General features: G+C 40.1%; 1 pseudogene; it reads right to left on the reverse strand.

Annotated features, from left to right (window-relative positions):
- Positions 1-13,901: 13,901 nt before the first annotated feature.
- Positions 13,902-14,496, reverse strand: LOC114207701 (high mobility group protein B3 pseudogene; annotated as a pseudogene).
- Positions 14,497-20,558: the final 6,062 nt, after the last annotated feature.

The following is a 20,558-nucleotide window of genomic DNA, read 5'->3' on the forward strand; positions in this document are numbered from 1 at the left end:
AAGATCAAGGCTATAGGAAACCCTAGGAGGCAAATGATCTGATTTCTTCAACAAAATATTGCATGAAAAAAAATAAGAGTTGGAGCAGGAAAGAGGGAACCTACAGGTAAAACAGATATGAGACACAGCAACCAGTCACAATGGATAAACTTTACTTGGACCTTGATTCAAGTAAGCAAAATATATATATTAAAAAAGCAAAACCAAGAACACACAAGAAAGATACAAAACAAAAATGTTTAAGACAATCAGAGAAATGCCAAAATAGACGAGATGGATATTTGAAGATATTGAAGAATTTGTTATTTTTAAATGTAGGTGTGATAATGGTACTGTGGTTGTGGTTTTTAGAAAGGACCATATCTTTTAGAGAAGAGCACTGAAATTTTTGCAAATAAAATATGATGTTTGAGATTTGCTTCAAAATAACCTGGGGGAGGGAGGGGTAAGGAGTACCATGGGCAAGATTGGCCTTGTGTTGAAAAATGTTAAAGCTGGTGGTGCTCATCAGGTTCATTTTTCTGTTCTCTCTACTTTTGAATATGTTTGAGATTTTTATAAATAAAGTGTTCTGCATATTCATGGTTGAAACTTGAAAATTTCAGAAAAGTAAAAGAAGAAAATTTAAATCATCCATAATCTCATCCCGCAGAGATAATCACCACTATCAATTTACGGTATACCCTTCTTGCCTTTTAAATAATACATTAGGAATCCTGCTGTGAATATTGTTTTATAATCTACTTCTTTCACTTAAGATAGTATATTTTTCCTTGTCATTAAAAATTCTACATTATTAGCCTTAATAGTTGCAATAGTATTTTAGTTCCTAACATTTAGTCAAAACTAAATGTTGCTAACTAAAAATTTTGCTGCTCTGAACATCCTTGAAGATCTTTATTTGGGGGCCCCACTCATTTTTTAAAAGTAGAACTAGTAGTTAAAGAAATATAAATATTTTCGGGTATTTAATACACACTGCCAAACTGTTCTCTAGAAAGGTCATATCCATTTATGTTTCTGCCAGGAGTGAAGTAGAATTTCCCTTTCTCCAAAATCTTATTCTTCTGGAAGCTTTTATTTTTCCCTATTTCATAAGGAATTCTAGTTCAAAAGAATCATTGATAAGCGTGTTGGAGCCTGATGGGCCTATATTTGAATCCTATTAGCTCTGTGACATTGTGAGAGTTACTTTACTTCTCTGGATCTGGAAAGAGAGTAACATTGGAAGGTCATGGCCATTGAGTAAGATCATAAATGTAATGATATATTACCTTACCTGTACATTTCCTAGCACAGTGCCTGGCTTAGTAAATGTTAGCTATAACTATCATCGTTAGCATTAGCATTACATATTACCTTCCTATGGAAAAAAAAATTCATAGCTTTTGTGACAGCTGTTTACCTTTTTTAAAAAAAGATTTTATTTATTTATTTGAGACAGAGAGAGAGCACATGAGAAGGGGGGGAGGGTCAGAGGGAGAAGCAGACTCCCTGCTGAGAAGGGAGCCCGATGTGGGACTTGATCCAGGGACTCCAGGATCATGACCTAAGCCAAAGGCAGTTGCTTAACCAACTGAGCCACCCAGGCACCCAGCTGTTTACCTTTTCATGAAAAGGGTTTTTTTACTTGCTTCTGCATTCAAGCTGTATTTAAGATAAGTTAGGATGTTTTTGGTTGCATTCCAAAGAAATCCCAAGTCAAACTGATAAAGCTGAGACACCCGTAGAAAACACAGCCTGACTCTATCCTTAGCAACTCCCGTGGCTCTGCCCTTCTCTGTCTGTTGTTTTCAACCCCATACTGATGTCCCTGGGATAAGATTGCTAGCCGATAAAAGAGGGGCAACTAAATCTACATGCTTCTTCATTCACTTCCAGGTGGAAAAAAAAAGTTCCTGCCCACTACCCTCCAGTTAGACCTTGAGATGTACACAGATTGGGAACAGTTTTAGTTACTTTTTACCTTTTAATTTTTGGGGGGTAGAACTTGATAAGCTGATTCTCAAGGTAAAGAGCCAAGAGAAATATTTCTGAGGCTATTGAATAAGCAGAGCAAGGTGAGAGGACCAGCTGTAAGAGGAACAGAATAAAGAGCCCCCAAACAGATCTACACATTCGGACATTTGCTACATGGCAGAGGTGGCCAGCAGATCCATGAGGAAAGAGCGGACTTTTTAATAAACGGTACTGATACAATTGAGCACCCATGTAGAAAAAATTGAAATTACACTCCTATTTCACCTCATGCACAGTAGTCAGTTCCAGGTGGAATTGGCCCAAGTGTAAAAGGAAAAACTAGAAAGCTTTTACAAGAGAATACAGGAAAGCATGTTCAAGACCTTGGGACAGAAAAGAATTTCTTAGACAACACACAAAGAGCACTAATCAGAATAGAAAAGATTCATAAACTTACTTAATAATCAAAATTGTTCATCAAAAAATATCATGTTGAAGCAAAAAGACAAGCAGAGAACTAGAAGTACATGTAATGGACAAAGGACTAGTTTCCAAACCACATGAAGAATTCCCACAAATTGACAAGAAAAAGACTGCCCCTGGGTGGCTCCGTCGGTTAAGCATCTGTCTATGGCTCAGGTCATGATCTCAGGGTCCTGGGATCGAGCCCCGCATTGGGCTCCCCGCTCAGCAGGGAGTCTGCTTGTCCCTCTTCCTCTGTCCCTCCCACTCCCCCTGCTCTCTCTCTCTAATAAATAAGTAAAATCTTAAAAACAAACAAACAAAAAAAAAGACACACAACCTGGTCAGAAAGGGACAAGAAGACTTCACAAAAGAGGAAATCCAAGGCACTCCCCTCATCACTAATCAGGGAAATGCAAATTAAAATCGATTCCATCATTACAAACCAGATATAAAATTTTATAAGATGAGACTTCCAAGTGTTGGAGGTGAGGCTATAAACTGAATCAACCACTTTGACCCTGGTTTGGCATTATCCAAACCAGGAAGATCTGCATACCCCATGACTCAGCCACCCATTCCTAAGTATATATACCCTAGAGGAAGTAATACACGAATATTCAAGGCCATATTGTTCGTTACTAACTCTAAATTGTAAGCAGCTCAAATGTTCATTGGTGGCAGAACACATAAAGTCTCAGACAAGTTAGCCCTTGCCCTGTCTACTAAAAATACAGTAATGTTAATAGGTAATCCTTATAGGGCACTTACCATGTGCTAAATACTGGTCTAGGGTTTTAATATATAAATAATGATTACACATACATCCAGAGGTTAACTATGTGACAGGTACTTTTCTAAATAGGCTTCATGTATTAATCACATATTTCACACTTAACCTATGAAGAAGGTACAATTAATATCTCTTTTGTCAAATGGGGAGACTGAAGTCAAGAGGTTAACTAACTTGTTCAATATCACACTAGTGGTAAAGCCAGGAGTCCGCCTTCAGGGCTCAGGCATATCCATTAGAAAAGGGTCTTGCTGGGGGCGCCTGGATGGCTCAGTCGTTAAGCGGCTGCCTTGGACTCAGGTCATGGTCTGGGGTACTGGGTCAAGCCCTGCATCGGGCTCCCTGCTCCACGGGAAGCCTGCTTCTCCCTCCCACACTCCCCCTGCTTGTGTTCCTTCTCTCACTGTGTCTATCTCTGTCAAACAAATAAAATCTTTTAAAAAGCAAAGCAAAGAAAAGAAAAAGGTCTTGGGGCACCTGGGTGACTCAGTCATCTAGCGTCTAACTTTGGTTCAGGTCATGATCCCAGGGTCCTGTGATCGAGCCCCTCATCGGGCTCCCTGCTCAGCGGGAAGCCTGCTTCTCCCTCTCCCACTCCCCCTGCTTGTGTTCCCTCTCTCACCGTGTCTCTCTCTGTCAAAAAATAAATAAAAATCTTAAAAAAGAAAAGAAAAGAAAAATGTCTTAAGGCAATCAGCAGATACAGAGTTAATAAATAGAGGCTCAAGAATTAAAAAAAAAAAAAAAGCCTGCAAGTCCACTGTGGCTTCCAGTTATCTCAGAGGGGGGTCTCAGGAAACTCAGAGATCTCTTTTTCAATAACAGCTTTACTGAGATATAATTCACATACCATAAAATTCACCCTTTCAAAGGGTACATTTCAGTGGTTTTTATTACATTCACAGAGTTGTACAACCATCATCCTATCTAATTTTAGGACCTTTTCAACATTGTAAAAAGAAACTCAATCTAACATTGTAAAAAGAAACCCACTGGTCTTTCCTGGTCCCCCCCACCCTGGCCCTAGCTCTGGGCAACCACTACCCGTGCTGTATGGTTATGCCTGTTCTGAACATTTCATATAAATGGAATTATAATGTCTAATCTTTTGTGATGGGCTTCTCTCACTTGGTAAAATGTTTTCAGGGTTTGTATATGTTGTATCATGTGCTGCTATTTCATTTCTTGCTACTGAATGGTATTCTACTGTATGGGAATACATTTTGCTTATCCATTCATCAGTTGATGGACATTTGGGTTGTTTCCACATGTTGACTCTTATGAATAATGCTGCTCTGAACATTGTGTACGGGTTTCTGTGTGAACATGTTTTCATTTCTCTTGGGTATATACCTAGGAGTGGAGTTTCTGGGTCATACGGTAATTCTGTGTTTAACATTTTGAGGAACTGCCAAACTGTTTTCCAAAGTAGCTGCACCCTTTATTCCCACCAGCAACGTATGAGGGTTCTAATTTTCTCCACATCCTCATTAATACTTGTCATTGTCTGCCTGTTTTATTATAGCCACCCTAGTGAGTGTCGGCTGGTATCTTATCATGATTTGGAGCAGAGTTCTTGACTGGATGTTGAACTTGACCTTGAACTCAGCAAGGGAAGTCTCTTCTATCCTCAAGCCTTCACCCAGCCTCTACCAAGTCTCTCAGACCCCTGGTAGGAATGGACTCCTGCCTGTGAGCAAGGATAGACTCAAATCCTTCACTTTCTTTTTTTTTTTTTTTAAGATTTTATTTATTTATTTGACAGAGAGAGAGCACAAGCAAGGAGAGTGGCAGGCAGACAAAAGGGAGAAGCAGGCTCCCCACAGGGCAAGGGAAGCCCTATGCGGGACTCGATCCCAGGACCCCGGGGTCATGACCTGAGCCAAAGGCAGTCGCTTACCAACTGAGCCACCCAGGTGTCCAAGTCCTTCACTTTCGGTTGACATTCCCACCAGTCACACCTAGACCTGCTAGTTCCTTTGCTGGGTGGATGCCCTCCAAAAAAAAAAAAAAGTTCACAGGATTTACCCACTATGAACAAAATTACTTTTCCTATGGGTGGAGGCTGGCCCTGCCTATTGAGACAGACTTCCATTCTCAAATTGAGAGGTGCTAGATTCCTTCTCTCTCCACTTTTCTGGACTCTTCCCAGAGAAACACTCTCACCTCTAGAGTCTTCTCTTTATTGCCCTGGGAAAAATGTAATTTGCCTTTGTCAGGAACAGGTATTCAGGGGTGGTTTATTTTGCAGAGGGGGGCAAATTCCACCAGCCACAAAGACTCTGACTTCTCTGATTTAAACACTAAACCCTCAGCCCCTCATCTGAAGGAATAACTCTATATTATTGTTGATGTGTAACTGGGTGATGAGTGTGAAAACTCCTTCTGTTAAGAGCTTGTGTTGATGGGATTTTGAGGGGTGGTGCCCAGGGTCTATGGGTGTCTGGTGAGTCAGGGAGACCTGGGGATATGAGTACAGCTGGTGTATGGAGCCAGGACTGGGTCCAGTCATTGACTGGGTCCAGTCATCTTTTGTCTGTCAGTGATGTGAGAGCTAGAAATACGAGCCCCTCTGGGAAGGGGTCAGGGTAGAAGGCCAAACGCAGGTCAACAGGCATAGACGAGCCCTTTCTCAAGCTGTTCCATCTGCTTAAACAGCTCCCCAACCCCACCCACCACCCAAACCTCTGTCACTGTCCTTCTGGGCCTCACCCACTAATAGCACATGACCCTGGTCAGGTGACATTACAGGAAGCATCCTCTGAACTCCCAGGCCTGTGCTTCTTCTTGGTACTTGCAAAGCATCTCCTCCAGCGTGGCACTTATCACATTGTGAGGTTACCTTTTCACGCCGGGGGCTGCCAACGCATATGCCTACAGAGGCCTAGAAGATAACCAAAATGAGTGACACATGTCAGACATGAGAATAATCCTGGCTTTTAAGCAAAAATGTCATTCATTTTTCTTAAATCATGCAGCTCCCTTGACCTATCTTATGATTTCTTTTGAGAGCATCCTAGGTACATGATAAGTTTTACTTCTATCATAAGAAAAACAGTGCAACTGCAGCAGTGAATGACCAGTGACATCCTCAGGTTTGGACATAACAGGGGGTGGTGGGGTCTGTGGCCCACATTCCCACATGACAAACTGCATGCTAGATGACGGCTGCCATGGGAGAATATAGGCCCAGTGTTGTCAGCTCTACTGGTTTTCAAAAGCAGTGGGAAGTCCAGATTTTTATTATCATCTCTCCATTTCGAATTGTCTGCACCTAATTCAGAAGTTTTAAAAGTATGTGTATGGGGGACAAACAGAATACTTCTGAAGGCCAGATTCAGTCCAGAAGCCCCAGATGGACCAACCCCCTGGTTGTTAGGACTTGTGCTGTGCAGTATTTCGCTGAGTTCCCCAAATTAACACAGGGTCTGGTACAGAAAAAGCTAATTTTCTGACAAATTTGTGATACTTTTTTTTAAAGATTTCATTTATGTATTTGTCAGGGAGAAAGAGCACAAGCAGGGGAAGCAGCAGGCAGAGGGAGAAGTAGACTCCCCGCTGAGCAAGGAGCCCAGTGCAGGACTCGATCCCAAGACCCTGGAATCATGACCTGAGCTGAAAGCAGACGCTTAACCGACTGAGCCACCCAGGCGTCCCTTTGTGATACATTTTTGAAGAGTAACAGCCGATATTTATTTAGTACTCACGGTGACCCAAGCACTGAAGCCCTTTCCATTCATTATCTCACCTCAACTTCAGGACCTTTTCAGGTAGGTAGACTTGCTGATGGTTAAAGAGCTAGTAAGCAAAGGGGGCAGGACTCAAACTCACGTCTGACTCCAGATTTCTTAGAAAAGTAGACTTCCCCTCAGGGGCAGGTATGGAATAGTGGTTAAGATCATATTCCTTGGGATGAAGTTCCAGATTGGTCACTTTCTATTTGTCACCTTGGGCAATTTACATAACATCTCTGAGCCTCCATTTCTTGGTCTGTAAAATGGAGACAAGAGTGAACTACTCACAGGGCTGTTGTAAGGGGGTAAATGAGACAAACAGGCATAGAAGAGCTCATCGGCAAATAATAACTATTCTTTTTGTGCCAGTATTTTCCACCATAGGTTATGCACACGCACAGCAGCTTCTTAATCCACAAACAGGCATATTTTAGTGGAATATCTTGTTGCGAGCGAAAAGACAAGGAAGCAATGTAAGGAGTCACTTCAGATACCAGATGCCTGCCTTCTGAGCCAGCAGCACACTTGATAGGGAATGAGTAAGAGATCAGAATAAATGACAGCACTCAGGGCAGGGGGTAAATTGTTCTCCTGCCAGGCTGTTGAACAGAAAAAGGAATAGTTATCTTGGGTCTGAAGCTTCATCCCCCCTGGAGCCTTACGTTTCAAATCCCCTTCAGGTTGGAGCCAACATTCAAAAAGAATAATTAAATCCGAAAAGAAATGGGGTCAGCAGGTCTTGCAAGTGCTTTTGAACAGGAAGTCTCTTAGCTCAAGGAGGGAAGTCGCTGAGAGCAAAGCCTCTTTCCTGTACATCAAACCAAAGAACTGTTCAGTCCCAGGAAGGAGATGTAGGAACACATTTCACCGTATACAAGTAAACCCTCATGTTAAGTCACCTATAGTCAAAAAATTGATTCTACTCATAAATTGCTATGTTTCAGAACATTTTTGGTTTTGCTTAATAAAAATTACTGCTATATTTAGGAATAATATAAAACAGAGATTGCATTTATGATAAAGAAATGAGATACCTAGGAATCAATATCCTGAGAGATGGATACAATCCATGTAAAGAAAACTTCAAAATGTTATTGAAAGATATGAAAGAAGATTTTAATAAGTCAACACCTAAACAGTGTTCCTGAGACACAAAACTGTAAAGATATCAGCCCTCTCTAAGTAAATTCATGGTCAACTCAATAAAAACATTCCTACAAGCTTTTTAAAAAGTACTCAACAAAATAATTCTAAATTTAATTTGGAAAAAAAATTAGTGAAGGAATACTATATCATACTTTTTATTCACTTATTTATTCATTTTATTAATTTTGCATTTTACTCAACTTCGCTTTTCAGCTTTATTGAAATATATTTCACATTCCATAAAATTCACCTTTTAAAGTATACAGATCAGTGGTTTTTAGTATATTCACAGATTGTGCTACCATCAGCACCATATAATTTTGCAACACTTCAAAAAGAAATTCTATACCCATTAGCAGTCACTCACCTTTCCTATCCTCCACTCCCACCCAACCCAGCCCCAGGAATTTTTTTTTTTTTTTAAGTAAGCTCTATGCCCAACATGGGGCTTGAACTCACAACCCTGAGATCAAAAGTCCCATGCTTTATGGACTGGGCCAGGCAGGCACCCTCCCCACCCTCCCATCCCCCAGGAACTATTAATCTACTTTTTGTCTCTATGCATTTTTCTATTCTAGAAATTGTATATGAATGGAATTATATCTGGCCTTTTGTGATAGGCTTCTTTCACTTAACATAATGTTTCCAAGGTTTCTGTAGTCAAGAATTTAACCTTGCACAGAGATCTGGCCTTTGTCCTCAGCTTCTTGAGAGTAATCTCTAAGCTCTTGCAATGTCATGCTTAATAAGAGTATCTTTGTTTGCTCGGGAGTCTTGGGTCACCAGATAGTCGGTGGAGGCCAGACACATCAAACAGTCTTAGGGTGGGGGCTGGCCAGAAAGACCAGCAATGTGATTTACTGTGGGCTTTAGGTCACCCCCAATATCAATAGATACCTGGAGGGGCTAGAGACTGAGATCAGCCACATAAGTAATCAGATATGCCTACATGATGGAAGCCCAGTAAAAACTTTGGCCAGCAGGGCTCGGGTAAGCTTCCCTGGTTGGCAGTACTGCTTGCGCATTGTCTGTATCAATGCCAGGAGAACAACACTGTCCTGGCTACTCAGGGAGAGGTCAACCAGATGCTTCACCTTTGGAATCCTCCTGGACTCTGTCCTATGTACTTCTTTCCTTGGCTGATTTTAATCTAGAGCCTTTTCCTGTAATAAACCATGAGGATATCCCCTTTCAGTGAGTTCTGTGTGTCCTTCTAATTATCAAAATTAAGAGGGCTTTAGGAACCCCAAAATTTATAATTAGTGTTACAAGTGAAGGTAATCTCTTATAGACTGCACCTTCCAACTTCGCATGTGGGCTAATCTTGCTCAAGATTAATATTTTAGCACGGATCAATACTACATTCCTTTTTATTGCCAAATAATATTCCATTTGAGGAATAGATCACATTTTGTTTATTCATTCATCAGTTGATGGACATTTGGGTTGTTTCTACTTTGGGGTTATTATAAATAATGATGCTATACACAATTTGTGCTCTAGTTTTTGTGTGGACATATATTTTCAATTTTCTTAGCTATATACCTGAAAGTGGAATTGCTGGGTCATAGGTAACTCTACATTTAACTTTCTGAGGAACCGCCAAATTGTTTTCCAAAGTGGCTGCACCATTTTACACTACCACCAGCAATGTATGAGGGTTCCAATTTCTCCACAGCCTCATCAATACTTGTTTTTGTTTGTCATTTTTATTTTAGTCATCCTAGTAAATATAGCTGTGATTTGCATTTCCCTGATTGCTAATGACATTGAGCAATTTTTGTGTGGTTATTGGCCATTCACATATCTTCTTTGAAGAAACATCTATTCAAATCCTTTGTCCTGTCTCTAATTGGATTATTTGTCTTTTTGTGGTTGAATTGTAAGAGTTCTTTATATATTCTGGCTATAAATTCCTTAGCAGATATGTGATTTGCAAATATTTTCTCCCATTCTGTAGATTGGCTTTTCACTTTCTTGATGGTATCCTTTGAAGCACAAAAGTGTTTGGGGGGGGCACATTTTTTTTAGTTTTTATTTAAATTCCAGTTAGTTAATAAACAGTGTAATATTAGTTTCAGGTGTATGATATAGTGATTCAACACTTCCATACATTACCTGGTGCCCATCACAAGTGTACTCCTTAATCCCCAACACCTGTTTAACCCATTCCCTCCACCCACCTCCTTTCTGGTAAACCATCACTTTGTTCTCTATAGTTCTCTTTCTTGGTTTGCCTCTCTCTCTCAATTTTTTTCCTTTGCTCATTTGTTTTGTTTCTTAAATTCTACATATGAGTGAAATCATGGTATTTGTCTTTCTCTGACTGACTTATTTTGCTTAGCATTATACTCTCTAGCTCCAACCATGTCATTGCAAATGGTAAGATTTCATTCTTTTATATGGCTGAATTATATATATGTATATATATATATACACATATACACACACAACAATAGCAATAAATATATATACACACACATACACATACATACATACACACCACATCTTCTTTATCCATTCATCAATCAGTGGACATTTAGGTTGCTTCCATAATTTGGCTCTTGTAGATAATGCTGCTAATAAACATCAGGGTGCATGTTTGAATCCTGTTTGATCCTGTTCTAATCAGGATCCTTGTATTCTTTGGGTAAATATCTAGTAATGCAATTGCTGGACCAAAAGGTAGTTTTATTTTTAACTTTTTGAGGAACCTCCATACTGTTTTCCAGAGTAGCTGCACAAGTTTGCCTTCCCACCAACAGTGCAAGGGGATTCCCCTTTCTCCGCATCCTCACCAACACCTGTTATTTCTTGTGTTGTTGATTTCAGCCACTCTGACAGGTATGAGGAGATATCTCATTGGAGTTTTAATTTGCATTTCCCTAATGATGAGTGATGTTGAGTATCTTTTCATGTGTCTGTTAGCCTCTTTGGAAAAATGTCTATTCATGTCTTCTGCCCATTTTTAAATTGGATTATTCCTGTTTTAGGAATAATTTGAGTTTGATAAGTTCTTAGTAGATTTTGGATACTAAAGCTTTATTGGATGTCATTTGCAAAAATCTTCTCCCATTCTGTAGGCTGGCTTTTAGTTTTGTTGAAAAACTTCCTTTGCTGTGCAGAAGCTTTTTATTTTGATGAAGTTGCAATAATTTATTTTTGCTTTTGTTTCCCTTGCCTCTGGAGACATACCTAGAAAGAAGTTGCTATGGCCAGTGTCAAAGCGGTTATTGCCTGTGTTCTCTTCCAGGATTTTTAAGGTTTCAAGTCTCATGTTTAGATCTTTAGTCCATTTTGAATTTATTTTTATGTACAGTGTGTGGTCCAGTTTCATTCTTTTGTATGTTGCTGTCCAGTTTTCCTAATACATTTGTTAAAGAGACTGTCTTTTTCCCATTGGATATTCCTTCCTGTTTTGTCAAAGATTAATTGACCATATAGTTGTGGGTTCATTTCTGGGTTTTCTATTCCATTCCATTGGTCTATGTGTCTATTTTTGTGCCAGCACCACACACTGTTTTGATTACTACAGCTTTGTAATATAACTTGAAGTTTGGAATTGTGATGTCTCTGACTTGCTTTTCTTCTTCAAGATTGCTTTGGCTATTTGGGGTCTTTTGTGGCTCCATACAAATTTTAGGATTGTTTGTTCTAGCTCTTTTAAAAATGCTGTTGGCAAATCTAAAGTCAGCAGAAGGAAGGAAATAAAAAAGACTAGAGCAGAAATAAATGATATAGAAACTAAAAGCAAAAGCAAAACAAAACAACAATAGAACAGATCAGTGAAACCAGGAGCTAGTTCTTTGAAAAAATTAATAAAATTGATAAACCTCTAGCCAGACTTATCAAAAAGAAAACAGAAAGGACCCAAATAGGGGTGCCAGGGAGGCTCAGTTGGTAAAGCAGCTGCCTTTGGCTCAGGTCATGATTCCAGGGTCCTGAGATCCCGCCCCGCATCCGGCTCCCTGCTCAGCGGAGAGTTTGCTTCTCCCTTCCCTCTGCCTGCTGCTCTGCCTACTTGTGCTCTCTCTCCTTCTGTCATATAAATAAATAAAATCTTTTTTTAAAAAAAGGACCCAAATAAATAAAACCACAAATGAGGAGGAGAAATAACAATACCACAGAAATACAAACAGTTATAAGAGAATATTATGAAAAACAACAAATTGGACAACATAGAAGAAATGGATAAATTCCTAGAAACATACAAACTACCAAAACTGAAACAGGAAGAAAGAGAAAACTTGAACAGACTGATAACCTGCAAAGAAATTGAATCAGTAATCAAAAAAACTCCCAAGAAACAAAAGCCCAGGACCAGACAGCTTCACAGGCGAATTCTACCAAATACTTAAAAAAAGAGTTAATACTTATTCTTCTCAAACAATTCCAAAAAGTAGAAAAGGAAGGAAAACTTCCAAATTCAATCTATGAGGCCAGCATTACCCTGATACCAAAACCACCAAAAAAAGAGAACTAGAGGCCAACATCCCTGATGAACATAGAAGCAAAAATTCTCAATAAAATACTAGCAAACCAAATCCAACAATACATTAAAAAAATCATTCACTTTGATCAAGTGGGATTTATTCCTGGGCTGCAAGGGTAGTTCAATATTTGCAAATCAATCAACATGATACACCACATTAATAAGAGAAAGGATAAGAACCATATGATCATTTCAATAGATGCAGAAAAAGCATTTGATAAAGTACAACATCCATTCATGATAAAAAAAAAAACTCAACAAAGTAGGTTTAGAGGGAACATACATCAACATAATAAAACCCATATACAAAAAACCCATTTCCAGTACTATGTCGAATAAAAATGATGAGACTGAACATCCTTGTCTTATTCCTGACCATAGAGGAAAAGCTCTCAGTTTTTCCTCATTTAGGATGATATTAGCTATAGGAGAATGTCCTCATTCCTTTTTTTTAAATGTAATACTGTTTATTTAACTTCAAAAACATTTCAGCATTCTAAACATACAAAAAAAAATAACAGAACGTTGCAAAGTGTGTTTAGTACAGAAGGTTCTTGAACTTTCATTGATGCAGTGGCTCTTCGCTTTGCTGACAATGAAGAGTTCTACAGTTCGTTTAAAAACAAACAGTTTAAAACTACCGCAGTTAACTAAAAAGGATCCAAACACTTCTCATGCCAGCTGACCCCCCCTTTGCCACAGCTAAGAATGGCAGCAGAATGCTAGGTCACTATATACAGAAACAAGACAACCTGAAGCTAAATGGATGCCCACTACAGTGTCCACAGGTCCAGCCTCACAGTGCACGCCCTGAGCTACAGCCCCTCCAAAAGGCATCTTCCCCACCGCCTCAACGCTAAGCAAGGAGCATCGAGAGTTTGTCTCGGTTGTTTTGTTCTTTTTACAAACTATAGATATGTACAGTTGATAACTCAGGATTTCTAGCCAATAACCATATAGTTAACACCACCTTACAAATTAAAAAAATAAATGCCAGAAACATCTTTAAATGCCTTGTCACGCCAACAGCAAAGTGCACAGAGTGAGGAGAACACGAGAGCCTTTTCATTTTAAAAATGTTTGGAAATATGTACAACTTTGATACAGTTTCAGGGTGCTCCGGACACCCATGGCCACTTCATGTAAACCACTGACAATTTCTAGAGCACTTTGAGAAACTACAATATGACCATATGACCCAATTGTGTAATTAAACCAAAGGAGGGCAACGGACACGCCTCGAAGAAGAGGGGTGGCGGCGGCGGCGCTCCCTACCCTAAGGTATATTCACAAGGAGACAGAGTAACGGTTTTATTTATTCATCCTCCTCCTCCTCCTCCTCGTCTTCATCTTCCTCTTCCACCTTTTCCCGGGGAACTTTGGCGGGACCCTTTGCGCCATCAAACTTTCCTTTAGACTTATAGTCAGCGACATCCTTCTCGTACTTCTCCTTCGGCTTCGCTGCCTTATTGTTGTAAGGCTGCTTTTCACTGTCACTTAAGTTATTCCACATTTCACCCAGCTTCTTGGCCACATCTCCAATAGAGATACCAGGGTTTGTAGACTTGATCTTGGGACGGAATTCTGAACAGAACAGGAAGAATCCAGACGGTGGCCTTTCGGGGGCATTAGGGTCCTTCTTCTTCTTGCCTCCCTTAGCTGGTCCATAATCCTTCATTTCCCGATCATAGCTCACTTTATCTGCCTTTGCCATTTCATCAAATTTAGACTTCTCTTTCCCAGACATTGTCTTCCACCTCTCAGAGCACTTCTTGGAAAATTCTGCAAAATTGACAGGGACCTCTGGGTTTTTCTTCTTATGTTCCTCTCTGTATGTCTGCACAAAGAAGGCATAAGCAGACATCTTGCCCTTTGGTTTCTTGGGATCACCTTTAGCCATCCTGACTGTACTGTTCGCTAGTCTGGGCAGCGCAGGGCACGATGCGCGGCTCAGCACTCCCCAGCCTCGTGCTGGCTGCCTCCACGAGAGCCGCCTCGAATGTCCTTATTCTTAGGAGATGCATACCAAAGCGTTTGGGGATGAAATGTGTGCAACTTGCTTTTTAACAGTTCAGCTTAACAACAACAACAAAGTGTGTGTGTGTCTGTGTGTCTGTGTGTCTGTGTGTCTGTGTGTTTATAGTAAGGGGGACAGACAGGGAGGGACAGAGAAAGCAAATATAACAAAATGTTAACAACTATTGACATTTTTAGCAAAAACACCATAATGTAGTCTATTACCAGTCCATATCAAATTTCTTCAAATGTCCCAAGAATATCTTTACAGTTTTCCCCAACTGAACCAGAATCCAATCAAGCTTTTTTACTCATTGCATTTGGTATGTCTCATCCAGCTCTTTCTATTACTTTTTTTCTTTATAACTTTGACATTTTGAGGAGTCTAGGCCAGTTGTCCTGTAGAATGTCTCGCATTCTGGATTTTTCTGTTTCCTTATGCTATTTAACTTTTCCTCTATCTCCTGAATTTCTTATGAGCTGGAAGCTAGGTCTGACTTGATCAGGTAATTGGGGAAGCACCTAATGTCAGACTGTCCTTCTAAAAATGATCCTTGTGATGATGGCAAGATCTCTCCGTTATAAAGTTACATATTTTCTCTTGCAGTTACTAAGTAATCTGTAAGTATGGCCTCTTCCACTATACTTTAATACAAACTAATACGTTGGTTCTACAAAATTTTTAAAGATTGGGAAGTCATATGAAAGGGAGGTGGGGCAATGCTACTTTTCACCAGAGAATGAATATAAATAAAGCAGCAATAACTAAAACAGAATGGCATCAGAGCATAAAATACTGGCACTGCATTAAATAAAATTATCCATCATAGGGTGCCTGGGTGGCTCAGTCGGTTAAGCGTCTGCCTTCAGCTCAGGTCATGATTCCGGGGTCCTGGAATCGAGTCCTGCATCAGGCTCCTTGCTATGCGGGGAGCCTGCTTCTCCCTCTCCTCCCCACTTGTGCTCTCTCTCACTATCTCTGTCTCTCTCTCTCAAATAAATAAGTGAAATCAAAAAATAAATAAATAAAATTTAAAAAATATCCATCATATAGAAGAATAGACTGTTAAGCAGAAGGTAACTTAGAAATAAAATTAAGTTCAATTGCCTCACTTTACAAATGCAAAATCTGAAGCTCAAGACGCTTAATTTATGTTGTTCAGGCCAATAAGATTAACCCTGGACGTTGTTCTAAGCACTTCACATGAGTTACATCATTTCATTGTTCTGACAACTTTACGAGAATAGGTTATACTTACTTTCCCAAATTTTGGCCAGTAAAAAAAATACTGAGAAAGAAGTTAAGTGGTATGCCCAGGATGCGCAGCCAGCAACTAAGGGAGCTGGGAGAGGAGCCCAGGAAAGCTGACTTTGGAATCTGTGCTTAATCCCTCCACCCTACCACCTCATAAGTTATGTTATCTGTGGCTCTGGAGTCACAGCTAGTTAGTTATCAAGTTAGGCCCTCGCGTCTCTGAGAATGAACTCCCCCCTCTATCTAGAATACCAAGAGTGGAGTGAGCTGATAGTTCCTGGCAACCAGGGGACTGCACAGGGCTCTCTATTTCGAGCAGGCAGCTGCTGATTTACCTGTGATAATGAGGGATGAATGCTTTGAGGAAGATCCAGCACATGGAACTCAAGTCTCCTCCCCCACAAAACTGGATAAAATGCTTGGCCTTGGGGTATAATATCATATCGCTTTTGCAGTAGATTTGCTTTCTTAATTATGTTTTGTCAAGATTGCTATTAAAGTCAGTTGTTATTCTCTATACACCCCAAGGACAGTGAGGGACCACCACTGGTAGAAATGCTTTGCTCGAATGTGCCCTAGGAGAAATGAGAGTGGATCCTAGAAGCACTTCTCCGCCCCTTTCTTTCAATCCTGCATCTCAGGTCTTAGTCTGTATCCTACCGACGTCCCATGTTAATTACTTTAACCTTGTCCTCAGCGGCCTCCTTTGTCTCTCATCACCATAGAAACCCACTCTGACTTAAGAACTGTCTTTCTTGCCAGTTGCTGTGACCCAGCCCTCTATTTAAATCCTCCTTCAGCTCCGAATCACCTGCTGAATTAAATCTAAGCTCCTTTATCTTGGCTTCTGGGACCTTCTCTGATTTGCAGAAATAATACATTGAAATAATACATTCTTGGAGCAGAGGTTAAAGCAGATCAATGTCAACCAAAATATTAACAGTAATAACTATATATATTTACATAGTGCTTTAGAGTTGAGTAAAACATGTTCACCTACATTACTTCAATTAAGTCCCCAAAATCACTCCATGATATGCGTACAGCAGCCAACATGATCAGCATTTTAAGATTGGTAAAATTGGGGCCCAGAGAAGTGTCTTGACTGATGAGGAGAACAAAGGCAAAAGAAAGGTAGGTAAAATTAAATTTCCTTACAATTTGCAGCCCACTGATAAATTCTGGAGACAGGCGGAGTGTGACATTCCTCCAGGAACTCACAACTGCCACACTGTTAATGCTTTGCTAGAGGCAAAAGGCAACTTTGGTGTGATAATAGCTGGACCTCCAGGATCCCATAAATCTTCTTTAACATATGAAAATCTCTTTAGACCTTTCCTTTATTTCTACCCCCCCAACTTAAAAGTATATAATCAATCGCTCCTCACAATCACAGTGCAGCTTTTTCTGCCCACAGGTCCTGTTGCCCTTCTTTAATAAAATCTCTTTGCACTGAACACATCTCAAGAATTCTTCCTTGACCGTTCACTCCTGGTCCATATCACATCACTGACCACAATAACACAGTCTACTGGTGAAGCCATAGCTTGAATTTATATCTTCAGATTCCTAGATCATGCTTATTACACTACACAATGTGATCCATAATCCTACATTTACCAAAATAGGGTTTTTTGTTTTCCTTTTGGCTTATATCCTGTGGCAGGATCTAAGATCTATCCCAAGATCTCCCTCCCTGCTCACCGTTTACATACATGCCTTGCATTAATCCTTGGGGTGTTAATATGTCATTATAGGGCAAAATTGACTTTAAGATAAGGAGATTATCTGGATCAACCTGACTTAATCAATGAGCCCTTTAAAAGCAGAGAGTCTTCGGGCGCCTGGGTGGCTCAGTTGGTTAAGCGACTGCCTTCGGCTCGGGTCATGATCCTGGAGTCCCGGGATCGAGTCCCACATCGGGCTCCCTGCTCGACGGGGAGTCTGCTTCTCCCTCTGACCCTCTTCCCTCTTGTGCTCTCTATCTCTCATTCTCTCTCTCTAATAAATAAATAAAATCTTTAAAAAAAATAAAAAATAAATAAAAAATAAAAGCAGAGAGTCTTCTTGGTCTGATGGCAGGAAGAGAAGGAGATGTGCCCAGCTGGCCTGGAAGAAAGCAAATATCCACAATGGGAAGGGCTTGAGAGTGGCCAGCAGGAGGTGAGGGTGGCCCCGACTGAGAGCACACAACAAAACAGGGACCTCAATCCTAGGCAAGCAACCAAATTCTGCCAACAACAAAAACGCACTTGGGGATGGACTTTTCTGACGAGCCTCAGCCTGATGAGAATCCAGCCTGGCCAACATCATGATTTAGGCCTGTGATCCCCTGGGCAGAGAACCCAGTCATGCTGTGCCAGGTTCTGACCTACAGAAATGTGAGCTAATAAATGGGTATTGTCTTAAGCCACTAAGTTTGTGACAATTTGTTACATGACAATAGAAAATGAATTCATTTTCCATTTCCTTTCTAACAGTAGGGCAGTAAGAACAAGACCAGGTTTCTTTAATTGTCATACAGTAAAATTGACTTTTTTGGTATACAGTTCTTTGAACTTTAACACCTGTAATAAAGGCATATAACCACCATCACAATCAGGATACAGAACAATTCCATCACCCCAAAACACTTCTTGTGGCGGTCACATCTGACCCCCACTGTTAATCTCTGACAACCACGGATCTGTTCTCTGTCACTAAAATTATGTCATTTCAAGAATGTCATAAATGCAGTTGACCCTTGAACAACATGCGTTTGAACCATGAGGTCCACTTATAGATGGAATTTAATTAAAATAGGTGTACTGATTCAATACAGTACAGTACTGTAAATGTATTTTCTCTTGTGAGTTTTTTTAAGATTGATTGATTTGTCAGAGAGAGAGAGCACAAGCAGGGGGAGCTGCAGGCAGAGGGAGAAGCAGGCTCCCTGCTGAACAGGGAGCCCGATGCAGGGCTCAGGGCTCCATCCCAGGACCCTAGGATCATGACCCGAGCCAAAGGCAGACACTTAACTGACTGAGCCACCCAGGTGTCCCTCTTATGATTTTCTTAATAATATTTTCTTTTCTCTAGCTTACCATATTGTAAGTTTTAAGTTATTTTATTTCACATTAAGTTATAGTAGTTACAGTTTGGGAGAGTCAAAGTTATACAAGGATTTGTGATTGCATGGAGAGTCGATGTCCCTAATGCCTGCATTGCTTGACGACCAATGTAATATATAATCTTTTGAGACTGACTTCTTTCACTCAGCATGATGCCTCTCAGATTCATCTAAGTTGTGTGTATTCATAGTTCCTGGAACGGCAAATTTTTTAAAATCTTTATCTAGAGATTTAAAAACTAGAAAAAAATGGGTTACCTGGCTGGCTCAGTTGGTAGAGCATGCAACTCTTGATCCCAGGGTTGTGAGTTCAAGTCCCACAGTGGGTGTACTTAAAAAAAAAAAAAAGAAAAACATACCAAGAATAAAAGGATACTGACACTAGAAGGGATCTTTGATATTATTTGGTCCCACGCTATGCTTTTACAGATAAGGAGTCTATATCCAGTGAGGGTTGAGGACTTGCCCAAGATTGTTCAGGCACAGGAGAGGAGAGAGATTCAATCTTCTTTGCAGTCAAGTAAACCACCAAAATCTATAAAGTGTGATAAATGTTAAGACTTGGGGAGAAATAAGTATTAATGGAGTGCAGAAAATAAATATTGTATAAACTCCTTTCCATTGCTAATGATAGAGAATCAATTCAAACCAAATTAAAGCCAACAAAATAATTCATTGGCTCACTTAATTTAAAAAATTCAGGATGAATAAATAAATAAATAAATAAATAAATAAATAAATAAAATTCAGATGGTGCAGTCTTCAGGCACTGCTGAATCCAGGAACTCCCAAGATGTTGTTAGAGGTCTCAACATCTCTCAATCTCTTATTCTCCTCTTTACCCTTTTGGTCTCCTTCTTTCTTGCATGGTGGCCTCATTCTTTCCTGTCACAGGTTCTTGCTATCTGCCAGGATAGATAAATACTGGTAACTCAAGCCTATAATCTTATAGTTTCTGATCCAAAAGCAAGACGGATGCTTTATCTCCAATAATTCCATTGATCAAACATCTGGCCATTCCTTTTCAGTTTCCTTCACTGGTTTTTCATCTCGCCGATCTCCCCTTGAACTGCTTCTCCTCTGGGGCTATACTCACTCCCTAGGTGATCTCATCCAGTATCATCAATTTACATACCATCTACCCCCAAAGGTCTCCAGCCCAGACCTTTCCCCCCATACTTCAAACTTGTATATACAACTACTTACATGACATCTTTACCTGGCTATCTTTGTCTAACACCATTTCAAATGTAACATGTTCAAAGCCAAACTCCTGATCTTCTCCCACATGACCCTCTTGCAATTTTCCCATCTTAGTAAATGGCAATTCCATCCCTCTAATTTCTCAGACAAAAACCCTCAGAACCATCCTTGATTATTCTCTTTCATACTTCACATCAATTCTATCATTAAAATTTGTTAGTTCTACCTTCAAAATGGATCCAGATTCCAATCTCTTCTTACCATCTCTACTACTACCTCCCTACCTCCCTAAACCATCAGCATCTATCCCCTGAATTATCACAAAAGCCACCCAACTGGTCTCCTTCTTTCCTTCCTTGCTTCTTGGTGTTCATTTTCAAAACAGCAAT

The sequence above is a fragment of the Eumetopias jubatus genome, unplaced genomic scaffold, assembly GCF_037043125.1.
Source record: "Eumetopias jubatus isolate StellerSeaLion01/CBP00866 unplaced genomic scaffold, mEumJub1_p1.0 scaffold_7, whole genome shotgun sequence".
NCBI classification, from domain to species: Eukaryota; Metazoa; Chordata; class Mammalia; order Carnivora; family Otariidae; genus Eumetopias; species Eumetopias jubatus.